General features: G+C 46.8%; 1 protein-coding gene across 1 annotated transcript in view; it reads left to right on the forward strand.

Annotated features, from left to right (window-relative positions):
* Positions 1-7,778: 7,778 nt before the first annotated feature.
* Positions 7,779-8,460, forward strand: part of LOC123726182 (NF-kappa-B essential modulator) — a 123,743-nt gene continuing 123,061 nt past the window's right edge. The window contains exon 1 of the mRNA XM_045692822.1: positions 7,779-8,106. The gene's annotated coding sequence lies outside the window, so the exon portion shown is untranslated. The remainder of the gene's footprint in view (positions 8,107-8,460) is intronic.

Genomic DNA, 8,460 nt, shown 5'->3' on the forward strand with positions numbered 1-8,460 from the left:
AAGCCAAGATTCAGACACAGCTAGGACATCCGGGTTGGCAGAGTGTGCTAAAGCAGTGAATAAAACAAACTTAGGGAGGAGGCTTCTAATGTTAACATGCATGAAACCAAGGTTATTACGGTTACAGAAGTCATCAAAGAGAGCGCCTGGGGAGTAGGAGTGGAGCCAGGCACTGCAGGGCCTGGATTCACCTCTACATCCCCAGAGGAGCAGAGAAGAATAAGTATGAGGGTACGGCTAAAAGCTATAAGAATTGGTCGTCTGTGACGTCCAGAATAGAGAGAAAAAGGAGCAGGTTTCTGGGGGCGATAAAATAGCTTCAAGGTATAATGTACAGACAAAGGTATGGTGGGATGTGAGTACAGAGGAGGTAAACCTAGGCATTTAGTGATTATGAGAGAGATATTGTCTCTAGAAACATCATTGAAACCAGAAGATGTCATAGCATGTGTGGGTGGAGGAACTGAGAGGTTGGATAAGGTATAATGAGCAGGGCTAGAGGCTCTACAGTGAAATAAGCCAATAAACACTAACCAGAACAGCAATGGACATTACATATTGGCATTAAGGAGAGGCATGCTTAGCCGAGTGATCAAAGGGTCTAGTGAGATTCAGACAGCTAGCCGGGCCATAGGTAGCAAGCTGGTGGAAGATGTAGGGAGGTCTGTTTTTAGCCACCTCGTGCGTTTCCGTCTGTGGGTTAGTGGGGTTCCGTGTGGAAGGGGGGACCTGTCCAAGTTGGCAAAATAGTTAGTTATAGTGGCCCAAGAAAAGTGTCCGATAGACCTATTCAGATCGCAACCGATAAGACAGCTAACGATTAGCCGGCCGTAGATGGGCGATCAGGTTACGTCGCGACGGAGGGGACAGTTGGATAACTCCCTCGGGCAGATAACGTCGGTGGTCCAGTCGTGAAGACCCGATGGGGGTCCGCATCGGCAGTAAAAAGGGTCAGGATAGGTGATTGTAGTCCAGGAGACACTTCAGCTGGCTAGCTCAGGAAAAGCCCACGAGTGGCTGACGGAACTCTTCAGCTGGCTAGCTCCGTAATAATGTGTGTTAATTCCGTGACCGACGTTGCCAATAGTCACTCAGGTAGCAGCTAGTTAGCTGCAAGATCCAGGTGTAAATGTCCAGAGCCTGCGGTAGAAATCGGGGAAAGGAGAGAGAATAGGTCCGGTATGCTCTGGTCTGAGTCGCGCTGTACAAAACTGGCGATAGCTTTTCGAGCTAATGGATAGCTGAGGACAGCTAACCGTGGCTAGCTGAACTCCAACGTTAACCAGTGAAAATGGCTAACCTCTGGCTAGCTTCTGTTGTGGAATTCAGATGAGGTAAATAATACTTTCTTTTTTAAATTGGTGAGGCGGGTTGCAGGAGAGTGCTTTGAGGTTGAGTTTTTAGAAGAAAAAAATGTAAAAAGATAAATGAAGAAAAATATGTAAATATATATATACACGGGACACGACAAGAGGAGGTTAGAGGACGTCTGAACTGCTACGCCATCTTGGATAATAGTGATATGATGATATCATATCATAATGATATGATTAAATGTGTAACAAACATCTGTAACTCAAAGTTCTTTCTCTGTGTATAGGGGCCAATCAGAAGAACCCTGCAAACCGCGATGCCACGGATGAGGGGGTCCAGATTCTGGTCACCTGATAGGGGCCTCCGATTGTGAAGGCGATGCACAGGGGAGATTCGATGCAGTGAGGGTCAATATCAAGTCTCGGACCACCTGTCTCAAAGCCAGCCTCTACCCCCAAGCCACAAGACTGATCCAACAGCTGAACCCTCGGTTGACTACTACACCCTATCACAAACGTATAATTTATTCATAGACACAATTAAATCCCTTTAGTCTACCGGACCAATGCAATAGTTGGTCACCTAACTTTGTAAGCATTTCAGTGTTTCAGTCAGTTTCAGTTTACACCTGTTGATGACATGATGTCTGCCGTCTTAGTGTCTGTGCCACCCAGGGTCTGTCGCAGCCGGCCGCGCCCGGGAGGCCCAATGGCGCACAATTGGCCCAACGTTGTCTGGGTTAGGGAGGGTTAGGCCGGGCAGGGATACCCTTGTCTCATCACGCACTAGCGACTCCTGTGGCGGGCCGGGCTCAGTTCACGCTGACCAGGTCGCCAGGTGTACGGTGTTTCCTCTGACACATTGGTGCGGCTGGCTTCCGGGTTGGATGGTCATTGTGTCAAGAAGCAGTGCGGGTTGGGTTGTATTTCAGAGGAGGCATGGCTTTCGACCTCTCTCCAGAGTCTGTATGGGAGTTGCAGTGATGAGACAAGACTGTAACTACTACCAATTGGATACCACGAAATTGGGGAGAAAAAATAAGAAAAAAAATACTATTCTGTGCAGCCGTATTCATCGACCTGGCCAAAGCTTTCGACTCTTGTCAATCACCACATCCTCATCGGTAGACTCAATAGACTTGGTTTCTCAAATGACTGCCTCGCCTGGTTCACAAACTACTTCTCAGACAGAGTTCAGTGTGTCAAATCGGAGGGGACTGTTGTCCGGACCTCTGGCAGTCTCTATGGGGGTGCCACATGGTTACATTCTCGGGCTGACTCTCTTCTCTGTATACATCAATGATGTTGCCCTTGCTGCTGGTGATTCTCTGATCCACCTCTACGCAGACGACACCATTCTGTATACTTCTGGCCCTTCTTTGGACACTGTTAACTAACCTCCAGATGAGGTTCAATGCCATACAACTCTCCTTCCGTGGCCTCCAACTGCTCTTAAATACAAGTAAAACTAAATGCATGCTCTTCAACCGATCGCTGCCCACTCCTGCCAGCCCATCCAGCATCACTACTCTGGATGGTTCTGACTTAAAATATGTGGACAACTACAAATTAGTTCTTAACTGACTTGCCTAGTAAATAAAGGTAAAAAAAAAAAAATGTGCACCTGATCATAGCCCATATGTAAATAGCCCATCCAACTACCTCATCCCCATATTGTTATTTTAGATTTTTTTTTGCTCCTTTGCACCCAGTATCTCTACTTGCACATTAATCTCCTGTACATCTATCACTCCAGTGTTTAATTGCTAAATTGTAATTACTTTGCCACTACGGCCTATTTATTGCCTTCCCTCTCTAATCTTACCTCATTTGCACACACTGTATATAGACTTTTCTATTGTGTTATTGACTGTACGTTTGTTAATTCCATGTGTAACTCTGTGATGTTGTTTGTGTCGCACTGCTTGCTTTATCTTGGCCAGGTCGTAGTTGTAAATGAGAACTTGTTCTCAACCAGCCTACCTGGTTAAATAAAGGTGAAATATATATATATATATATATATATATATATATATATATTTAAATAAACATATCTAGTCGTGTCAGCTTAATTCACTAACAGGTACTGAGAAAATTGATAATGTTACTTGTTTACTTGTTATTTCCATTCTGGGATAGTTGTTCACTGAATTGCTAGCACTACTTGGTCGCGCTGCTACATTGGCTACAATGTAAACAGATGCAGCTGGCTAGCATAAAATCCAGCTTTGTTGCCATGATGTCATCTCGACCTTACTAAGTGGGATGCATTGTTGAGCGCTAAATCTCAAGGGGTTCGTGCTGAAGGCAAGAACAAGATGTCTGGAGAAGTACAGTATCATCATAAGGAGACGTATACTCAGAATACGGAGGAGGAATGGAGGGAAAAAGAGAGGCAGAGGAGGTCTAAGAGAGAGAGGGAGGAAGAAGGTGAACTCGAGTCGGTTAAAAATGGTGGAAAAAAGGGAGATGGTTTGTTAAAGTGGTAGAAAATGTAAGCAGAGTGAGTTGAATACAGGAGGAGAAAGTGAATGAGGGCAAAGTATTGGCGGTGGTAGGTGTGGTGAAGTTCTCGGGGCCTGAGGCTTACACCGAGGGCCAGGATAAAGATGATTCTATGATAGTAGGAGTGACGTTTTTGGAAAAAGTGGACCCCTGCCTTTTGGCTGATCCATTTGTGGTTTCATGGTGGGTGAAAACAGAGTTGGGTTGCTGTGGAATCAGTGAGGGGAACCAGAAGAGGTCTTGTGATAATTGTTTGTGTTTCTGCTGGTCAGAGGTAGAAGGCGCTCCGCGTTAAACGAATGGTGACAAGAGATGTGAATTGTTTTGCTCTCAAGAAAAGGGCCCCATTGAAAGGAGTGATTACTGGGGGTAGCGGTAAATGTGAAAGGAGTGATTACTGGGGTAGAGGTAAATGTGAAAGGAGTGATTACTGGGGGTAGAGGTAAATGTGAAAGGAGTGATTACTGGGGGTAGAGGTAAATGTGAAAGGAGTGATAATTGGGGGTAGAGGTAAATGTTAAAGGAGTGATTATTGGGGGTAGCGGTAAATGTGAAAGGAGTGATTATTGGGGGTAGAGGTAAATGTGAAAGGAGTGATTACTGGGGGTAGAGGTAAATGTGAAAGGAGTGGTTACTGGGGGTAGCGGTAAATGTGAAAGGAGTGATTATTGGGGGTAGAGGTAAATGTGAAAGGAGTGATTACTGGGGGTAGCGGTAAATGTGAAAGGAGTGATTACTGGGGGTAGAGGTAAATGTGAAAGGAGTGATTACTGGGGGTAGAGGTAAATGTGAAAGGAGTGATTACTGGGAGTAGAGGTAAATGTGAAAGGAGTGATTACTGGGGGTAGAGGTAAATGTGAAAACTGACCAACTGAAGGGGAAGATTCCCGGTGTTTGTGATGCTCGTCGTTTGGTGCAATGCAGACCGGGTGGCGTGAGTCAGACCGGGTGGCGAGACTCAGACCGGGTGGCGAGACTCAGACCGGGTGGCGAGACTCAGACAGGATGGCATGACTCACACCGGGTGGCGAGACTCAGACCGGGTGGCGAGACTCAGACCGGGTGGCGAGACTCAGACAGGGTGGCGTGACTCAGACAGGGTGGCGAGACTCAGACCGGGTGGCGAGACTCAGACCGGGAGGCGAGACTCAGACCGGGAGGCGAGACTCAGACCGGGTGGCGAGACTCAGACAGGGTGGCGTGACTCAGACCGGGTGGCGAGACTCAAACAGGGTGGCGTGACTCAGACAGGGTGGCGTGACTCAGACCGGGTGGCGTGACTCAGACAGGGTGGCGTGACTCAGACCGGGTGGCGAGACTCAGACCGGTTGGCGAGACTCAGACAGGGTGGCGTGACTCAGACAGGGTGGCGTGACGCAGACAGGGTGGCGAGACTCAGACTGGGTGGCGAGACTGAGACCGGGTGGCGAGACTCAGACCGGGTGGCGAGACTCAGACCGGGTGGCGAGACTCAGACAGGGTGGCGAGACTCAGACAGGGTGGCGTGACTCAGACCGCGTGGCGTGACTCAGACAGGGTGGCGTGACTCAGACAGGGTGGCGTGACTCAGACAGGGTGGCGTGACTCAGACCGCGTGGCGTGACTCAGACAGGGTGGCGTGACTCAGACAGGGTGGCGTGACTCAGACAGGGTGGCGTGACTCAGACCGGGTGGCGAGACTCAGACAGGGTGGCGTGACTCAGACCGGGTGGCGAGACTCAGACAGGGTGGCGTGACTCAGACAGGGTGGCGTGAGTGGTGAAACAGAAGAGTCGTTGTCTCTTTTGAGTTTTGATGTTGAGTCTTTGCCCGACAAGGTAATGTTAGGATTTATAAGTTAACCTGTACGAGCTTTTGTGCCGAATACATTACATTGTTACAGGTGTCAAGCTTATGGGCATGAGGCAGCAGTGTGTAGGAGGAAGGTTGCTAGGTGTTCCTATGTAACAGCAGTGTGGAGGAGGAAGGTTCCTATGTAGCAGCAGTGTGGAGGAGGAGGAAGGTTCCTATGTAGCAGCAGTGTGTAGGAGGGAGGTTCCTAGGTGTGAGAAGTGTGCAGAAGGGAATGAGACAAAGGAATGTGTAGCATTGGGGAAAGTAGTGGTATTGTAGGTAGTAGTGGTATTGTAGGTAGTAGTGGTATGTTTTAATTGTAGGTAGTAGTGGTATTGTAGGTAGTAGTGGTATGTGTTAATTGTAGGTAGTAGTGGTATTGTAGGTAGTAGTGGTATTGTAGGTAGTAGTGGTATTGTAGGTAGTAGTGGTATGTGTTAATTGTAGGTAGTAGTGGTATTGTAGGTAGTAGTGGTATGTGTTAATTGTAGGTAGTAGTGGTATTGTAGGTAGTAGTGGTATGTGTTAACTGTAGGTATTAGTGGTATGTGTTAATTGTAGGTCGTAGTGGTATTGTAGGTAGTAGTGGTATGTGTTAACTGTAGGTAGTAGTGGTATTGTAGGTAGTAGTGGTATGTGTTAATTGTAGGTAGTAGTGGTATTGTAGGTAGTAGTGGTATGTGTTAATTGTAGGTAGTAGTGGTATTGTAGGTAGTAGTGGTATTGTAGGTAGTAGTGGTATGTGTTAACTGTAGGTAGTAGTGGTATTGTAGGTAGTAGTGGTATGTGTTAATTGTAGGTAGTAGTGGTATTGTAGGTAGTAGTGGTATGTGTTCATTGTAGGTAGTAGTGGTATTGTAGGTAGTAGTGGTATGTGTTAATTGTAGGGGTGCCCATGGGGCTGGGGATCAGAAATGTCCCGTGTGAGAGAGGCAGGTTGAGGTTTCCAGGGTTAGAGTGGTGCAGAAGTTGACATATGCTGAGGCAGTGAAGAAAGTATAGGAAGATGGGTTAAGGGTGAGGGATCCTGAGAGGAGTGGTGTAGTAGTAGATCTGTACCAGAACAGAGAGGAGTGGTGTAATAGTAGATCTGTACCAGAACAGAGGGAGGGATCCTGAGAGGAGTGGTGTAGTAGTAGATCTGTACCAGAACAGAGAGGAGTGGTGTAGTAGTAGATCTGTACCAGAACAGAGGGAGGGATCCTGAGAGGAGTGGTGTAGTAGTAGATCTGTACCAGAACAGAGGGAGGGATCCTGAGAGGAGTGGTGTAGTAGTAGATCTGTACCAGAACAGAGGGAGGGATCCTGAGAGGAGTGGTGTAGTAGTAGATCTGTACCAGAACAGAGGGAGGGATCCTGAGAGGAGTGGTGTAGTAGTAGATCTGTACCAGAACAGAGACGAGTGGTATAGTAGTAGATCTGTACCAGAACAGAGGGAGGGATCCTGAGAGGAGTGGTGTAGTAGTAGATCTGTACCATAACAGAGAGGAGTGGTGTAGTAGTAGATCTGTACCAGAACAGAGAGGAGTGGTGTAGTAGTAGATCTGTACCAGAACAGAGAGGAGTGGTGTAGTAGTAGATCTGTACCAGAACAGAGGGAGGGATCCTGAGAGGAGTGGTGTAGTAGTAGATCTGTACCAGAACAGAGAGGAGTGGTGTAGTAGTAAATCTGTACCAGAACAGAGAGGAGTGGTGTAGTAGTAGATCTGTACCAGAACAGAGGGAGGGATCCTGAGAGGAGTGGTGTAGTAGTAGATCTGTACCAGAACAGATGGATAAACCAACAAGTGATATATGTTTCAGTAAGATTGGATTGATAGCATATATAACGGTTATCATGGTTATCAACTTTACTGCAGGGATGGAATGCAAGTCACAGAAAATGAAGGTTGTGTTGGCAGCTGCAGAGAGGTATTTGGGTGTGTGAGACTTGACATCAGAAGAGTTACAGGGTGTGTTCAGTGGTGGTGTCCCATCCTTTCAGGCTGTTGGCCTGAGGTAAGACTAGATAGATATAAATAGTGGAGAATGGTATTTTTTGTTTGTTGTGAGTGTAGTGTTAGATGGTACGGTATTTGTTTTTTTCCCAAGCAAAGTTTCAGGTAGTTCTACTCCAGTCCGGTAGGTGGCGGTCAATGCAACATGTATTGGATGCCAGACGCCGTTTTAACGTCGATGACGTCATCTCTCACAGTGCGGAAGTTGTAATTTTCCTGGCGCAAGCTAGCATAGCTCAGTCACTTTCACGGCTACATTAGCACAATGTCAAGAGACCTATCGCTACAAATAATTTTACCAGATTTGAATAGAAACACGACGTAGAGTTAGTTGGTTGTCAATTGCGGAAATACGCTTGGTCTGCGACAATCAAACCAGAGCTAGCTAGGCTAATTAACTAGCGTTAGCCTGATTGGCGCTAGCTAGCTAGCTACGTGAAGAGAGCTACAGAGAAAAGGTAAGCTGTCTTGACATCAAGTTAGCTAGATATGTGTCATTGGGCTGCCACTGTTGTGCTAACTAGCTATTAGCCATGTTAGGTAGTTAGCCCCATGTCAGTCTAGCTAAACCTTACCAAACGAAGGGTGTTGTTGACGGCTTTCTAGTTATAGGCTTTATATGACTGGATGACTTGCAAATAGTTGACCGTATTTCATTAACTAACACGGTCTGTAGTTAGCAGGAGTTTGCTAAGTAAAGAGAGGTTAACTAACTAGATATAAATCACCATGATGGAACTAGAAGTGAAAGTGAAAGTAGACTAGCTAGCTCCGAGCGGACTGACTGTTTTTCCATTAACTTGTCCAGTGAC

The sequence above is a fragment of the Salmo salar genome, chromosome ssa13 (genome assembly GCF_905237065.1).
Source record: "Salmo salar chromosome ssa13, Ssal_v3.1, whole genome shotgun sequence".
In the NCBI taxonomy this organism is placed as follows: domain Eukaryota; kingdom Metazoa; phylum Chordata; class Actinopteri; order Salmoniformes; family Salmonidae; genus Salmo; species Salmo salar.